Source organism: Cupressus sempervirens, chromosome 9, assembly GCF_028749045.1.
Source record: "Cupressus sempervirens isolate cs-2001-9-10 chromosome 9, ASM2874904v1, whole genome shotgun sequence".
NCBI lineage: Eukaryota > Viridiplantae > Streptophyta > Pinopsida > Cupressales > Cupressaceae > Cupressus > Cupressus sempervirens.
The window spans coordinates 610177016-610195202 of NC_143126.1; the positions used below are offsets into that span (position 1 = coordinate 610177016).

Here is an 18187-nt window from a genome sequence, read left to right on the forward strand (position 1 = left end):
GAGGTGGCAAAGCTAGAGGCACATCCTCTTAGAGGAAATAACAAGTATCATCCTCTTCTTACTTAACCAAGAAACTATAACAAAGCCCACATGAAAAAAAAACCTAAATGTTAACATTCCTCACCAAGAAGACTTTTTAATATCGATCTATACCACATGTTGAGAAGTTCTTGTTTCCTATGAATTCCAGTTAAAAGGTTCAAGGTATGACAAATATATCTGAATACCCTACCAAATCACCATAAATAACACCAAATGACCTTTAAGGATCCCCAATCCATTTGAAGTCCCAAACTATACATTCATTAAGGAAAGTCAAACATATAACCAGTAACTTGATCCACAACATCATCTTGTTCACTTGATTTAAGGTCATGTTTATAACTTGATCTCTATTACAACATTTAAGACTCAAATCCTATTTTCTTGCAATGCAAACCACTCATAAAATATCATTATCTCTTACATTGCAAGAGCTCTATATTTTGACATTTATTGCATATCCTTCAAACCTCCTATTTGCAGTCCACATTGAATTATTTGCACACAAACTGTGATATTTCTATTAGGATTTAGTTGTGTAGTTTTTGAGTCAAACTCATTGACCCATATTTCCTGAGTAGTGGTTCACACGAACTCATATCTCATGAGAATGAATGAAACACTTAGCACTATTTGATCTAGGTGATGTTCACAGAGGTGAAGTATCAGAACTTCCTAAAAGGTGATTTTCACAAACTATTAGTCACCATTACATGATCCATTGACCATACCTAGAAACCATGGAAGCACAAATTGTGTTGGCCAAGAAATTGGAAATCGACAAGGACATCAATTTTCTTCCTTAGTTTCATCTCTATTAATTATTTCTTGATTCACCTCTTCTCTTCTCTTCTTTCCCATACACATTAAATGGAGTTATCTTCCTTTTATATGTTATCTTTGACGGGTTAAATTTTCATCTCATGTCTTTTGACCATTCATTTAACTTACCTAAGTTTAGTTATGGTTATGCTTGATTTTATTCTTTTATGGGAACTTACTGAAACATACAAAAGTGCTTCATTTGTTGTTTAACAACTCTCTTAGAAGAAAAAATATTGTCTATCTTCTGAAATGAGAATTAATCAATTTTTTTTCAGATTTTTCATTCAGAAAGAATCCTCATTTTCAAATTTCAGCTTTATGGTTTCATCATGAGAATATATTCAAGCTTTTCCTATTCATATTTTTTGTTGTTTTAGATTCAGATTTTTCTGTCTTGAATTAACCATAGCCATGCAATTTTCTTTGACACAAGTGAGTTGATGTTATTGCTTGTTCTAACAGGTGGTTGGGTAAATGTTGTGTCAATTTGACGTGGTGGTTATGCAGGGCAAGAAAGGTGTTGAATTTCAAAATCTCGTGTACCTGTTCAAGGGAGAAAGTCATGATAGATGAAGGTGACATGGCTGAGAATTCTATGGCATTTAAAGAGGTTTTTTCCAATGGATTCTCTGCTAAAACAACCAAGGTTGAAACAAAGCTTGATGAAGGAAACATTGAGGAAGCTGAATCTTCACTCCGTGAGGCATTGCCTCTTTATTATGAGGTAAATGTTTTATATTGTGTTCTTTTATAGAAGAATGGTTTGAATGTTTGCAAGGAAGTATTCTGAGAGCTTGTATGAAAAGGAAAATGCTTCACAAATGTTAGGATTTAAAAGATTTGATTTGTTGCAATAGTCGATCATGCTATGTATGATCTCTCATGATTTATGCTACAATTTAAAAATGGGTACAGAAACAAGTTTGTACATTTCTGCACACGTGAGACATATAGATACATGCTATAATACCCCATTTATGAAATCTTAAGCTTGTTTATGAGGGACTCTTTAAAGTTTAACTTGATATTTGGCCTTGAATTGCTGGATTCTAGCATTTTGGGCTTTTGTGTCTTTTTAATTCACTAGAAGCCAAATGATGTTGATATAGCTCTGTTTCTTGTTTAAATAAGGTAATGGTGTAGGATGCATGCACATTCTTCTCTTTAATTTTAATAAATGAAAATCCTCACCATTTTACCATGTCGAGATAAACTTGATTTTTACCCTATCATCATATTTCTTCCTAGTACCTTTTGGAACATGCATATAGGCACTGCATCTAAGTATTTATTGGGTTTTCCCCGTTGAAGCCTCCTTGATTGTGGTATCTTAAAAAATAACTACATGTATTTTGGGTAGCAATTTTGATTTCGTTCCATGAAAAATATGGAGTTACGTTTTTGGCATTTATATTTAACTCGGCCTTCGTGCTACTATCAATTCCTGGAGTATGTGGAGTACTTAGTAGTGTGTCGATCCCAATGCGTATGCAACCTTCTGCAATTTCCTTACAGCTGGCTCACTTGCATAGTTTCTTCTTTGGACTTCGATCTCCTTGCCACTTTTATTTCCTACCTATTTTTTTAAGTCTTTCAATGCCCAAATGCTTTCTGCTTGTTCTTGGGGAGCTAGATCCAACTTCTCCTAGACGTGTCATTTATGAAAGTGATGAAGTACATATCTTCTCCTTGTGACATGGAAATCATGAATCCAGAAAAGTTATATTGACTTTTTTGGTTTTCTCTCTCAATTTGTTATCTTTATAAAAAATATCTCTAGGATGCTTTCCCATGAAGAAAGCTTTGCGTAAAGTTTTAAATGTCAGTGACTAAGGGAAATCAAGCTTTATATTCATTTTGGACAGGGATGTATCAAATGCCTGAGGTATTCTTGTTGTAATTTATCTTATGGGCCTGCAATGATCAATAGGGTATTTTCTCCTCTTTGCATCAAATTATGAAGGTTCGAGTTGCCTGTGGCTGCTTCTTGAGTTCTATTATCTCAAAGGGCACATTTTTCTTTGAGTAGTGCGCTTACTCTTTTTGTTCAATTTGGCTCATAAACAACAAATATTTTTCCAGGCTGGACTTAAACGGTGCATTTTCAAGGAAACATCTTTTCGGATTGACATTTCCTTGGCAGTTTCTCTCTCTTTGACCTGCAATGTGATGTTATGTGCAATGTTGACCTGATCCCCTTTAGCTTCTTTTAAAATGTACTTGTTAATTAATTCTTCTTAATCAACATATTATTCTTTTACATTTTCCACATGTGTGGTCTGAATTGAATCTTCAAGTAGTTGATCCTTCTTATACGTATGTTGATTTGACTAATTCTTCATGTTTTGCTACTCTGTTCAATTGTTGTGTATGTGGCCAGGCTTTCCACAGTAATGGTAACTCACTTCTCCAAATGGCTTGTTGGAATTCTTTAAATTTGTCATTCTTTTTGGGTTGTCTTTCTTGTGGGTGGATTTCTGTTCAATTGTTGTGTATGTGGCCAGGCTTTCCACAGTAATGGTAACTCACTTCTCCAAATGGCTTGTTGGAATTCTTTAAATTTGTCATTCTTTTTGGGTTGTCTTTCTTGTGGGTGGATTTCTTTACATGATACTTTCTGCATAGTCATAGAGGGCTTTTACTTCTCATAGATTAGTAACATTTGTTGTGAATTAGGTTATCAAGTTATAGTTTTAATCAAGCCAAGGCAGAGCATAAGCATAATTATGAGATAGTAATAACCAAGATTTATGTACACCGGGCATATACATGTACACCGAGAAAAGACATAACCGAGCCATACATGCTTAACCAAGTCAGGAGGACACTGAATGACAATATAACTACCGAGCACGAACGTGGTATCTACCAAGTTATACAAGAAGCACATAAAAGTTTGAATTGGTTCAGAATTAAGTATTGCTTAAGTTTTTCTAGATAGTTAGATCATGTGCATGTTTTTCTTGGCTTCACTATCATGGTTGTGGTGACACCATTCAGAAATCTTTTTTTTCATTTAAACTCCCCTGAACTACCAAGAGATACACATGATAAAACTTAAGGTACTCCGGAAAATAGAATCTGTAGGTGGTCAGACACCATGACCCCTCTAAGAAAGTATATATATTTTTTCAGCTACATTATAGGGTGCATGGTCATGTACTTGTGTCATACCCATAAGAATTTAGTAATGCGTATGGATCGCAATCTATGTCTGTCATATGTCCAAGGTAAAAAAGTTGGACTCTACATCATGCCAATAAACCAATAGCTATAAGATGCCTTAGATTTTGTAGTGAGAGGAACTCATGAAAGGATAGCCCATATTTGAACCCCTTCAAAATCAATAATATGCCTTATAGGCAAAGCAGACACGTCAACATTGTGAGGTGCGTTGGAGAATAACTAAAGTTTAATATGATCCATTCACTCATTCCCAACTTTAAAATAGTAAGAAAATGGTCTACAGTTATCGTCACCTTGTGGCTATAGTAGACATGTGTCAAATTTGTGAGGCTCATTTTAGAACAACTCGTTTTTTATGAGATTCATCCAAGTAACTCCGACTTTAATATCTAAAAAACCTTGTCTAAATGATAAAATACAGAGCATTTATCCTACAACTCTGTGAAGACTACCCATAAACTTACCTAGATTTACCAAGCAAGACTTTTGACCATTGTCTGTATATTCAATTATGTGAATCGTACAAACTCTCTTAAAGTAGCTGCCATCCCAAGCAGAACACATCTGCAAATAGAAGATGTGATATAAGTAGAGAAGGCCATGGTATTTGTTACATGTATTTATCAAGGAAAAAATAACTTCAAATGGACAAAAGAAGTTCAAGTTGAGATATCAGCAGAAGCATAACATCAAATATTTCAAGGAGGAGATTTCCAAAATGAATAGTATGAAGAACACTTACGAAGAATTAGCAAATTGAGAATAAGATCTATTACAATCATGCACGAGGGAGATAGTTTTAGAAGAGTTGATCAAAGTTAGAGATATCCCTTATTTGTGAATCAAGGATAAAGATATGCATGATGAGTTGGTGACCAAACATTTTCAACCAATCAAAGAATTGCAAGTCAACTTGTCCAAGTTTATCCAATCAAATTCATTTACAATTGGACATGTGGAAGGCATTTAATGCATTATGAAAATGATTTTTCTCATTGGCTCATCCATAAAAGGATATGCATTTCATAATAAGTAATTTTCTCATTGGATGTCACTTAATACTTGTAAGCAATGATTGTGGAAAACCCTAATTAGGTTATTTCAAATTAGTTTGATCATTGATCTTGAATCAATCTAGAACATTATTTGTACTTGAGAACATTTTATATATCTATATATATATATATATATATATATATATATATATATATATATATATATATATATATATATATATATATATATATATATATATATATATATATATATATAGGCTTGTTCATTTCATTTGTAAGGGAGACTTTTGCCAAATTGTTTACCAAAATTCTATCTAAATAATTATAGACTCCTTGAGGCTCAGTGAAGACTTGTGTTATTTGGCTATTAGCATGTTTCCTATTTCTCACTTAGGATTTGTTGATGTTGAGTAGTTGTATGAAAGATATTGTTGTTGATCAATGGTGAAACTACTTATGTTCATACCATTTTTTACTTATTGATTGCAAGTGATAGTGTAAAGTTAGGGTTAGGTTGACTTATTGGAAGATGTAACTTCAATTATATAATGCCCATTGATTTACACATCTTGTGGTGTTGATGTGCTTTAGCAAGTCACTTGTACATCCTTAAAATATATGAACAAACTTTGTGTAGTTCAACTTGGGGAAGCAAAGTTTGGATTGATTTCACTTCATCATAAATAATCTCTTGTATTGATAGAAGTAGATTATATTTTTGAACCCAATCTCCTTTGCATTTTATTTCAAAACTATTGTTAGGATTAGTTGAAGTGCTCATATTGCAAAACCATTCACCATTTGAAAAGTTGATAGATTTCATTGAATAAATAGTGTACGTCCTTTTGTGAGTATTAGCATATTACATCATAAAACTTAGTTGTTTCCATAATTACTTACATGTTCACATTGTGAACCTTTTGGTTGCTTAACATGATCACACTGCCATATTGTTTAGAATATGGAGCTAACTTGTTCAAGAGAGGATATAATACTTTGTGTTTTATCCTACATGTTGGAGTGGTCATAAATCTCACATCAAGAATTCTCCCAAGACATTGAGTATGATAACCTTTTCAATTTCTCTCCTATGGATTAAAAAATTAATTCATTTAATGAAATATTTCCTAAAAATACTTTTGTGGTTAATGTTAAAATACCATGACACTATTTACTATTAGTTGTTTTTTCATGAGAGGACTTGAACTGCAAATGTTAAGTTAGGAAATACACGTAATTTATTTTTGTTGATTACCACAATCAAAATTTTTGGTAGTGTTATATCATTGAATCATCTTCAATTCATTTTAGGACACAACTATTATCAATGCATGTAGTTTTGGAGATATGCAACTTACGTTTCTCTTAAAATATAAACTACAAAAAAAAGTTTCAAAACAAATATATAACACACCCATGGAAAATATGCATATAATAACATCATTTAGGGTCAATAATATCAAATCCTATAAATTGGGAGAGTTCAAAACTTTTCATGTATATAAACCAAAATTCCTAAATAATACGTGTTTCCAAAGAAATAGGTCATTCAATGACTATGACTTATGAATGAGTCCAAACATAGAAAACTTTTGGTTTTGATGTAGTATGTTGTAGATCCCAAAAAAAATGTAGCCAAACTATTGCTAGTTTGTGGTGACTAATCAGCAAAGTATTGTACATACTTCATAAGTATTGTACATATGGCCGACATATGGCCAACATGTTGTAATCCTAAAGTGGCATAAAATTACTTGTATAATAGGGTTTAGGGTTAGGTATTTTCATTAAGTTGTGATGTGAAATTTTTTCTTACGGCGGTATTGAGTTGTAAGGGATTATGGATTGTAATCAGGTTATAATCACTGGATCGTAATAACATCGTACTTGCTCTTTGGTGGACATAACCTAGGGATTGGGTGAACCACATTAAATCTTGGTGTCTTGTATTCTTTTTTGTGTGTTCTATTATTTTTGATTATTGGTTATATTTGCATGTAATTGTTATTTTCTATTCATGGTTTAATCCTAACAAGTGGTATTAGACCAAGGTTGTTTTTCAGTTATCCTCTATAGGAAAGTCTCACAATTGAGTGGGAGCAATGGCAGATGAGGGTAAGCTAAGGGTTGATAGGTTTAATGGGTAGAACTTCTAGTTATGGAAGATTCAAATGGAAGACTATCTTTATCAGAAGGATTTATGGAAGCCCTTGGAAGGCATAACCAAGAATCAGGGGTCTATGTCAAATGATGAATGGGATAGTTTACACAGAAAGGCACTCGGAAGCATTCAGTTATGCCTAGCACCATCAGTGGCATTTAATATTACAAAAGTGAAGATGATAGAAGAATTGATGCAAAGCCTAGCGAAACTATATGAAAACCCTCTGCTTCAAACAATGTATTCATCATGAAGCATTTATTTAATATGAACATGGTAGAAGGTGGATTTGTTGTAGATCATATAAATGAGTTTAATACTATTACTACTCAATTATCTTCTGTGGGTATCAATTTTGATGAATAAATTAGGGCTCTCTTGATTTTGTATTCTTTGCTTGAAAGTTGGAATGGCTTGTTAATGGTTATGAGTAATTATGTTCTTGGATCTAGTACCCTAAAATGTGATGATGTGATCGGTGTTATTTTGAGTGAGGAAACTCTTAGGAAAACCTCAGGTGGATCTACATCAAGTAGTTCTTTGAATGCACAAAGTAGGGGTAAAATGACTAAGAGAGAAAGCAACTCTGGAAATCATGGGAAATCAAGAGGAAAGTCAAAGGATAGGAGGTCTCAATTGAGAGGACCGAATGGCTACTAGTACTATGGGAAAGAGGGCACAAAAAGAAAAATTGTTGGAATCGAAAGAAAACTAAAGGAGATAAACTAGATGGAGACAAGGTGGAAAATGTGATAAGTGACAAATTTGAAGAGGATGTTTTTCTTTTGTCTTTAGAAAGTGTTGATGATTCATGTGTTTTAGATTCTAGTGCTTCATTTCATGCTACACCTCATAGAGGTTATTTCATTGATTATGTCCAAGGGGATTTTGGACTTATTTATTTGGGGCATAACGAACCATTTCAAATTGTTAGAAACGAAAAAGTTAAGATTAAGTTGCAGAATGGAAATCATTGGCTATTACATGAGGTAAGACATGTTCCAAGGCTGAGTAGGAATTTAATTTCAGTAGGGAAACTCTGTGATGAGGGTTGTGTAGTTACTTTTAATGATAAAAACTAGAAGGTTTCAAAAGGTTATCTTATAGTAGCAATAGGTGTGAAAGTAGGTACCTTATATCTTTGCATAGGTTATATTGTTCCTTCTACTTTAATTGTTTTAGACAAAAATGAATGTTCAGGAACACTTGCTATCATTGAGTAGGGAGAAAAATTAACTGCTATAAATACTAATATAGCACCATGGCACAACAAACTTGGGCACATGAGTGAGAAATGTATGAAAGTACTTCATTCAAAGAAAGTTTTACTAGTTTTGAAATGTGTTAATATGGATTTCTATGAAAGTTGTGTGTATGGAAAACAAAAGAGAGTGAGTTTTGTGAAGATGGAGAAGGAAAACAAAAAGGAGAAATTAGAGCTTGTGCATACCGATGTATGGGGACTAGCTTAGGTATCTTCCCTTGGTGGCTCTCATTATTATGTTACATTTATTAATGACGCAACTAGAAAAGTATGAGTTTATTTTCTTAGACAGAAATGTGATATATTTCAAACTTTTAAGAAATGAAAATGCTTGGTTGAAAATGAGACTGGTAAGAAATTAAAATGTCTTAGATATGATAATGGTGGTGAGTATTGCAGTCATGAATTTGAAGATTATTGCTCTACTAATTTTATTTATAGACAAAAAATTGTTCCAAGGACTCCACAAGAAAATGGAGTGGCTGAACTAATGAATAGGACTATAATGGAATGTGCAAGGAGCATGAGGTTGCATGTTGGGTTGCCCTTACACATGTGGGTGGAGGCTATCAATACTTCTATATATTTGATTAATAGAGGTCCCTCTACTGCTTTTGGTTGTGGTATTCCAGAGGAAGCATGGAATAGTAAGAAGGTGAGTTATTCTTTTCTCAAAACCTTCGGTTGTGAAGTATTTCCTCACATAGATTTTCAAAATAGAACGAAGCTAGAAGCTAAGTCAAAGAAATATTTATTTGTTGGATATGCCATTAATTAATTTGGTTATAAGCTTTGGGATTTTGAAAATTATAAAATTGAAAGAAGCATGGATGTCATCTTTAATGACAAAGTGTTGTACAAGGATCTATTGCAGCAACATGAGAAGAAAGGAGATGATTATGTATTGTTGGATGATACTCTACAAGATGATGTTCCAACCATTCCTCATGATGTGTAACAAACACAACCACAAATACCACACACACCAATGCATATTAGATGGTCAACAAGGCAAATTAGACTACCAAAAATATTTTCTCCCTCTTTGTATTCTTTATATTAATAGATGCTGGTGAACTTGAATGTTATGATGAAGTTTTGTAGGTGGATACTAAGATTCAATGGGAGTCTGCAATGAAAGACGAAATGGACTCTTTGCTAAAGAATAAGACATGGGATTTAAGGAAGTTACCTATAGGTAAAAAGGCTTTACAGAATAAGTGGGTTTATAGGTTGAAAGAAGAAGAAGGAGCTAAGAAAATATTTAAAGCCAAGTTAGTTGTAAAAGGATTTACATAGAAAAAGGAATCAATTTTGATGAGATATTTTCTCCTGTTGTTAAAATGACTTCTATCCATACTGTTTTAAGTATTGTGGCTACTAAAGATTTGCATTTAGAGAAGCTTGATGTTAAAACAACCTTTCTTCATGGTGATTTGGATGAAGAGATATATATGGCTCAGTCACAGGGATTTGAGGTCAAAGGTAAGGAGAACTAAGTGTGCAAATTGAAGAAAAGTTTATATGGCTTGAAGCAAGTGTTGGAAATGAGAATACAGTAACTGAGAGGGGGAGGGGGTGAATCAATTACTACAAAAACTTTCCACAGTCCCTAAGATGTCTAAAAAGACCTTTGATCTTATTTATAAAATGTTGAAACTTGATAATGCAGCAAATGATAAATATTAAGAACTGATATGATATCATGCACAAAGTAATTTAGCAATTAAGAACACAAGAGACACCAGTTTTAACGTGGAAATCCAATATGGGAAAAACCACCAATATAACTTTTTCACTCTTCTGAAGTGAGCCCTGTTAGGAGCCAACCCTGTTAAAGGTTACAAAAACACACTGTTAGGTGTGACCCTATTAAAGGATTTAATCACCCTGTTAGGAGTGGCCTTGTTAGAGGTCTTTAGAACAATTCAACTGAACTGTCACCTTGTTAGAGGATTTATTGAATGGCTATTAAACAAACTCTGTTAAGAGATTTTGAATACACTGTTACAATGGTTAGAAAGCAACAATGAAATGACTTGATATAATGTGCAACTTATCTTTGCTGAATGCAGATCTCTGTTATGCTTGATTGGATCCTTACTAATCAAATACAACTTTGTAGCTCCTTTAACACATCTGATCCTCCATCAGACTTTTCGCAACATTCACCTCTTCATACTATAATTCACATTCATAACTTTTTCATAATCACACACTTTAATTCATAACTTGAATGACCATATATACCTTTCAGATTATCTTAGTCGACTCAAATCACTGACTAAAACAAACAATTACAATAGTCGGCTAAAAGTAATTAATTAGCAAATCCCTATACTGGCCGACCCTGCATGGTGAACTTTGTTCAGAAAATAATTCCTATGTTAACCGACTGAGCTCGGTTGATACAGCGAACTTCATGACAAACTATCAATCGCCAGGAGAACTCGGTAATTATTGAGTTTCCTGAGATAATCGAGTGAGCTCGGTGGAAACTAATCTTTGGAGACCGAGTGAAGCTCGGTTAACACTGAATTTTCCATAATTCATTTAATGACCGAGTGAGCTCGGTGGAAACTAATCTTTGGAGAACAAGTGAAGCTTGGTTAACACTGACCTTTCCATAATTCATTTGATGACCGAGTGAGCTCGGTGGAAACTAACCTTTGGAGATCGAGTGAATCTTGATTAACACTGGTTTTTCACATTTCCTTCATTGACTGAGTTAGCTCAGTTAATACTGTCTTCCACATTTCCTTTGATGACCGAGTGAGCTCGGTTGGTACTGTAAATTGCATTGCAAACTGTCTGAGCTCAGTGAACTTGAGACTAATGACTGATATGAAATTTGTGTGACATCAAGGACAACATTATCCAACAATCTCCCTCTTTGGCATTGATGGAAACACAACATGTCATAACAAAAATGAAATTTTGAAAACAAGTTCAACAAGATAATAGACTTCTCCCTCTTTGTTCAACAAGATAACAGACTTCTCCCTCTTTCAATAGTCTCCCTCTGTTAAGGGACTTCATGGAAAACTTTTCCAAACTTCACAAATTTCAGAAGGATTTGATAGTAAAATCTCTCCCTGTTTGACAACACATGCCAAAGACAATAAAAGTTAAGTGATTTATAATGTACCTTTAGTACTGATTCATATGCAATGTTTCTGATGAAACTGTATCAACAGATAGTTCTTCAATCCTGTATGTGTTGATGCATTACTAGAACTTATTTCTAGTGGACTTCAGATAGGGGAATGACCCCTAACTTACCTCTGAGATACAAAAATGCATCCTTAGGTAAAGGCTTTGTGAATATGTCAACAATTTGTTCTTTTGTATGGACATATTCCAGTCTGATCTCCTTGTCTTGTACCAACTCTTTGACAAAATGATATTTTATTGCAATATGCTTGGTCTTGGAATGCATCACTGGATTCTTAGATATGTTGATTGCACTAGTATTGTCACAGAACATGGCAATTGGTTCTTTGATTTCCATCTTCATTCCTTGCAATAACTGCTTAAACCAAACAATATTTGAATAGTTTACTGCTGTAGCAACATACTCTGCCTCTGCTGTAGATTGGGATGTACAATTCTGCTTTTTTCTTGTCCAGGAAACCAATCTTTTTCCAAGAAAGAATGCTCCTCCACTTGTGCTTTTTCTGTCATCAAGGTTTCCTACCCAATCAGCATCAGTAAACACTTTTAAATCCAAATTACCTCCAAATTTGTACCATAAGCCATAATCTTCAGTTCCTTTCAAATATCACATTATTCTTTTAATTGCCATCAAGTGAGTTTCTCTTGGCTTTGCTGAAAATCTTGCAACAATACCAACTACAAGGGCAATATATGGCCTGGTATGAACTACGTATTGCAATTTTCCAATCATAGATCTATACAATGTTTGATCTACCTCTTTGGATTCATCATCTTTGGTAAGTTTCAATCCAGTACACATTGGAGTTCCAACAAGTTTACAATCCTCCATACCAAACTTTTTCAATATCTCCTTGATGTATTTTGGTTGAGTGATGTAGATGCCATTCTTATTTTGTTGAATTTGAAGACCAACAAAGAATTTTATTTCACCAAACATAGACATTTCAAATTCCTTGTTCATTTGTTTTGAAAATTCTTTGCAAAGATCATCATGTCCTGTGAAAACAGTATCATCTACAAATATTTTTGCCAAGACAATCTTATTATCTGGTCCTTCCTTTATTTACAAGCTACTATTATCATTAGTTCTTTGAAAACTAATCTGAATAAGATAGTTATGCAATCTTTCATACCATGCTCTAGGGGTTTGTTTTAGACCATACAGTGCCTTGTATAATTTGCATACCATGTCCCTTTTATTTGGATCAACAAAGCCTTCAGGTTGTTCAATGTAAACCTCTTCATCCAATATTCCATTGAGGAATGCTGACTTGACATCCATCTGATAAACTTTGAATCCTTTGTGAGTAGCATATGCAAGTAAGGTTCTAACTCCTTCCAATCTTGCAACAGGAGCAAAGGTTTCTCCATAATCTATGCCTTCTTCTTGAGAGTATCCTTTGCATACCAATCTAGCTTTGTTTCTGGATACTTTACCATCTTTAGTCAAATTGTTTCTGAATACCCACTTGGTTCCAATTACATTCTTATTTTTAGGCTTGGGTACTAGAGTCCATGTCTTGTTCTTCTCTATCTGTTCTATTTCCTCATTCATTGCCTCAATCCAACTATCATTTGTTAATGCATCTTTAATGCTTCTAAGTTCAAAATCAACAAGTAAACAAGTATTTTTCAGTTTGCTTCTTGTCAAAGTTCCTTCAGACTTGTCTCCAATGATCTGTTCTAGTGCATGATGCCTTCTAACATATTTAGCTAATATAGGTTCTTTGCCTCTTAAATGAGTTTCATTGCTATCTCCTTGTGCTTCAATTTCATGTTTAGGCTGTTTTGGTTCGGTAAGAATTGGCTCAAGTGCTTCAGACTCGGTAGATACTTGCTCGGTAGTGTCTGAATGTTGCTGTTGCTCGGTTTGAACTTTTTGCAGCTCAATTAATGATGACTCGGGAGTTGAGGATTCTTGAGTGAACGATATGCTTGGTATGGTATCTGGTTCAATGTAAAAAAATCTTCTGTAATCTTCAGGTACCCTTTTGTTTTCTTTTTCAGATTTTTCTGCAAACTCATCAACTTTCACATGTGCACTTTCTATAACTTTGTGAGTGGATAGATTTAAACATCTATATGCTTTGCTTTTGCAAGAATATCCTAAAAATATTCCTTCATCACCTTTTACATCAAATTTTTCTTTTCTTGATTCTTTCAAAATATAACATTTGCTTCCAAATATTTTTAGATAACTTACATTGGGTTTGTAGCCATACCATAATTCATAGGGAGTTTTGAATGAGTCCTTCTTCAACTGTACTCGGTTTAAGGTATGAACTGCAGTGCTGATGGCTTCCTTCTAGTATTTGATAGCAACCTTCTTTTCTATCATCAAGGTTCTTGCACAATCTATAATGGATTTATTTCTTCTTTCAGCTATTCCATTTTGTTCAGCAGTTCCTGGTGGTAAGACATATCTTTTAATACCTTTTTCAATGCAGAAGTTATTGAATTCATGTGAGATGAATTCACCACCTCTATCTAACCTTAAGCATTTTAGTCTTTTTCCTATTTTTTTTCTACTCTTGCTAAATACCATTTGAATTTCTCAAATGCTTCTGATTTGTTCCTTAGATACATGACAGTCATCATTCTTGAGTAGTCATCAACAAAAAGAATGAAAAACTTTTCTCCAGTATAGCTTTCTATTCCAATGGGTCCACATAAATCAGTATGCCCAATTTCCAATATATCTTTAGACTGATAGTTCTTACTTTTAAAACTAGTCTTTCCCATTTTACCAATCTGACAATTCTTGCATGGTCCAACCTTAGGTTTCTTAATGTTAGGAATGCCTCTTACCTTTTTGAATTTTCTTATTTTTACCAGGTTATCAAAATTGACATGACATAACCTTTTATGCCATAAAAAACTTTCTTCAATTTGAGCAATAAAACATGAGCATTCACCAAGTTTTAGATAGAACAAGTTACCTTTAGTTTGGGTGCCAGATCCTATCAGCTTTCCTTGCTCATTCAACAGTCTTGCTTTTTCATGCATGAATTGCACCTTGAATCCAGTATTGAGTATCTGTGCCACACTTAGAAAATTATGTTTAAGACCTTCAACCCAATAGGCATTATTACATACAAGTTCTTTGGTTCGATAGATTCTTCCTCTTCCTTTTATGAAACAAGGTTCATTATTACCAAACCTTACACTGCCACCACCATAGTCTTCAAACTGATCAAACTTAGTTTTATCACCAGTCATATGATGTGAACAACCACTGTCTATAATCCATGTATCATTCTTACTTACATGAGAGACAAGTGCCATTTTATCTTCCTCATCACTGTTAGAATCATCTTTAACAACAATATAAACAATTTCATCCTCACTATTATCAGAATTTTCAGCCATGAAGCATGATTTCTTACCTTTGTTCTTGGATGTTTTGAAGTCTTTCTTGTCATTCCATTTGTAATCTTTCTTTTCATCATTGTTTTTCTTGTTTGGAAACCTTGCTGCAATATGACCAATTTCTTCACAATAAAAATAGATTAGAGGAACTTTACCTTTGTATTTTCCTCTGCTTCTAGAGTATTTTCTTGCTAGTAGAGCTTCAATCACTTCGAGATCACTGTCTGAACTTTGGCTTGATTCATCTTCACTTTCTAACTGAGATTCCTTCTCCTTTTTTTTTTTCCCTTTGAGTGAGAGCTTGGCTTGAAATGCTGATTCAATGTTTTTGGAGGCTAGAACATAGTTGTCAAAGTTATCTAGTTCAAATGCAGTTAGTCTTCCAACTATGGCCTCAAGATTTATTTGATGATTTGCTTCACACCTTCTTTCCTGAATTGCAGAAACTCTGATTGCATAAACAGGAAGCAAGGCTCTAAGAACTTTGCTTATAACTGTTTCTCCTTTGATATCACCTCCAGATGCTCTGATTGCACTCACACATGCTTTAACTCTTTCAACATATTTTGCAATGTTTTCATCCTCTTTCATCCTCATTTGATCAAATTTTCCTCTTAGACTTTCTGATTTTGCTCTTCTTACATTATCATCTCCTCCATAGATCTCTTTTAGCTTGTTCCACATCTCAAAGGCAGTTGTGCAGTCCTTAATGTCATCAAATTCTTCATAAATGAGAGCGGATGCTATGTCTATCATCATATTGTTGTGAGTCTTCTTTTCAGCAATGCCATTGATAGACAATGTGCCAGGAGGTTCTTCATATTTTTTTTCAAGGTATTTTAGTCCAGTATCACCAACAGTAGCCAGATGAAGTCTCATCAATCCTTGCCATGTGGAGAAGTTATCTCTGTTGAGTTTATGAATTTCTCTTTTGTAAGACATCTTGATCTTAGGCTTAGATCCTTGAAATATTTTCTTGCAAGCACCAAAAGCTCTGATACCAATTGTTGGAAATGAGAATAGAGTAACTAAGAGGGGGAGGGGGTGAATCAGTTACTACAAAAACTTTCCACAGTCCCTAAGATGTTTGAATATACGTTTGATCTGATTAATAAAATGTTGAAACTTGATAATGCAACAAATGATAAATATTAAGAACTGATATGATATCATGCACAAAGTAATTTAGCAATTAAGAACACAAGAGACACCAGTTTTAACGTGGAAACCCAATATGGGAGAAACCACCAATATAACTTTTTCACTCTTCTGAAGTGAGCCCTGTTAGGAGCCAACCCTGTTAAAGGTTACAAAAACACACTGTTAGGTGTGACCCTGTTAAAGGATTTAATCACCCTATTAGGAGTGGCCTTGCTAGATGTCTTTAGAAAAATTCAACTGAACTGTCACCTTGTTAGAGGATTTATTGAATGCCTGTTAAACCAACTCTGTTAAGAGATTTTGAATACACTATTACAATGGTTAGAAAGCAACAATGAAATGACCTGATATAATGTGCAACTTATCTTTGTTGATTGCAGATCTCTGTTATTCTTGATTGGATCCTTACTGATCAAATACAACTTTGCAGCTCCTTTAACACATCTGATCCTCCATCAAACTTTTCTCAACATTCGCCTCTTCATACTATAATTTGCATTCATAACTTTTTCATAATCACACACCTTAATTCATAACTTGAATGACCATATATACCTTTCAGATTATCTTAGTCAGCTCAAATCACTGACTAAAACAAACAATTACAATAGTCAGCTAAAAGTAATTAATTAGCAAATCCCTATACTGGCCGACCCTGCACGGTGAACTTTGTTCAGAAAATAATTCCTATGTTAACCGACTGAGCTCGGTTGATACAACGAACTTCATGACAAACCATCAATTGCTGGGAGAACTCGGTAATTACTGAGTTTCCTAAGATAACCGAGTGAGCTCAGTGGAAACTAACCTTTGGAGACCGAGTGAAGCTCGGTTAACATTGACTTTTCCATAATTCATTTGATGACCGAGTGAGCTCGGTGGAAACTAACCTTTGGAGATCGAGTGAAGCTTGGTTAACACTGACTTTTCAATAATTCATTCGATGACCGAGTGAGCTCGGTGGAAACTAACCTTTGGAGACTGAGTGAATCTCGATTAACACTGGCTTTTCACATTTCCTTCGTTGACCGAGTTAGCTCGGTAAACACTGTCTTCCACATTTCCTTTGATGATCGAGTGAGCTTGGTTGGTACTGTAAATTGCATTGCAAATTATCTGAGCTCGGTGAACTTGAGACTAATGAATGATACGACATTTGTGTGACATCAAGGACAACATTATCCAATAGCAAGCACCTCGACAATGGTATCTAAGATTTGATATTTTTATGCATGAGTATGGATACAATAGGTGTCATTTAGATAACTTTGTTTACTTTAAGAGGTTGGATGATGACAGATACCTTATTTTATGTTTATAAGTTGATTATATGCTTGTAGCCTGGCCTAACATGGATCACATTAAGGGGCTGAAATGCCAGTTAGCACATGCGTTTACTATGAAGGATTCAAGGGTAGTAAAAAAAATCCTTGGTATGAAGATTTGAAGAGATAGGAAGACAAAAAAATTGATGTTATCTCAGGCTGATTATGTTGAGAAGGTGTTGCAAGGTTTCTCTATGGAGAATGCTAAAGCTATCAGCACACCTTTACCTGGTCATTTGAAGTTGAGTAAGGAGATGTCTCACAAGACATAAGAAGAGGAGGATAAGATGTCCAAGGTACCCTATGCTTTAGCTATAGAAAGCTTGATGTATGCTACGGTATGTACTAGGCCAGATATTGCACATGTAGTGGGAGTTGTTAGCAGGTATATGAGTCATCCAAGAATTGAACATTGGAATGCAATCAAATAGATTCTCAGATATTTGAGAGGAATATCCAATAAGTGTTTACACTTTGGGGGCTCTACTACTAATTTATAGGGCTATGTTGACTCAGATTTTGTAGGGGATATTGATACTAGGTGGAGTACTATAGGTTATGTCTTTATTGTTGGTGGGGCAGCCATGAGCTAGGTTTCTAGGTTACAGAAGGTTGATGATTTATCCACTACAGAGGTAGAGTATGTTGCTACTACAGAGGC

The 18187-nt window shown here is 34.3% G+C and overlaps 1 pseudogene; it reads left to right on the top strand.

The window, feature by feature from the left end:
• Positions 1-1447: 1447 nt before the first annotated feature.
• The window catches only part of LOC149540162 (proline-rich receptor-like protein kinase PERK8), a 63261-nt pseudogene continuing 46521 nt past the window's right edge, over positions 1448-18187 (top strand).